This window comes from Myotis brandtii, unplaced genomic scaffold (genome assembly GCF_000412655.1).
Source record: "Myotis brandtii unplaced genomic scaffold, ASM41265v1 scaffold4087, whole genome shotgun sequence".
Classification (NCBI taxonomy): Eukaryota; Metazoa; Chordata; class Mammalia; order Chiroptera; family Vespertilionidae; genus Myotis; species Myotis brandtii.
This window is the reverse complement of record NW_005365713.1, coordinates 27272-27838: the sequence shown is the minus strand read 5'-3', so window position 1 is coordinate 27838 and position 567 is coordinate 27272. Positions and strand designations below refer to the sequence as shown.

Here is a 567-nt window from a genome sequence, read left to right as displayed (position 1 = left end):
TTAGAAAAAAAGAAACCCCAAAGAATGTTATTTTAATAAGACTATTTATTTTGAGGTCTGCAAATATTATGTAAGTATTTTATCACCATGCTTCTTAAAAAAAAATTTTTTTTATTGATTTCAGAGAGGAAGGTAGAGAGAGAGAGAGAGATTAAAAACACCCATGATGAGAGAGAATCAAGGATCGGCCGCCTCCTGCACGCCCCCCACTGGGGATGGAGCCCGCAACCCGGGCCTGTGCCCTTGACCGGGAATCGAACCCGTGACCTCCGGGTTCATAGATCGACGCTCAACCACTGAGCCACACCGGCTGGGCTCCATTGCTTTTTTGAGAGCGTGGAAGGGAGAGAGACACACGCATTTCGTTGCCTCCTACACGTGCCTGGAGCAGCACCTGGGATAGAACCTGCAACCCAGGTACGAGCCCTTGACCAGGAACGGAACCCCGGGGAACCCTTCGGTCCGCAGGCCAACGGCTCTAACCACTGAGCCACCGCGGGTCCATGCAGCGTCCCTAACATCTGGGGGCCGATTCCACGATGCAACTGCGCCCCAGATGAGCTGTCT

The 567-nt window shown here is 51.9% G+C and overlaps 1 non-coding gene across 1 annotated transcript; it reads right to left on the bottom strand.

Moving 5' to 3' along the window:
- Positions 1–238: 238 nt before the first annotated feature.
- On the bottom strand, positions 239–311 carry TRNAH-AUG. The gene has a single exon. It is a non-coding gene; the product is annotated as a tRNA-His (tRNA).
- Between the last annotated feature and the right edge of the window lie 256 nt (positions 312–567).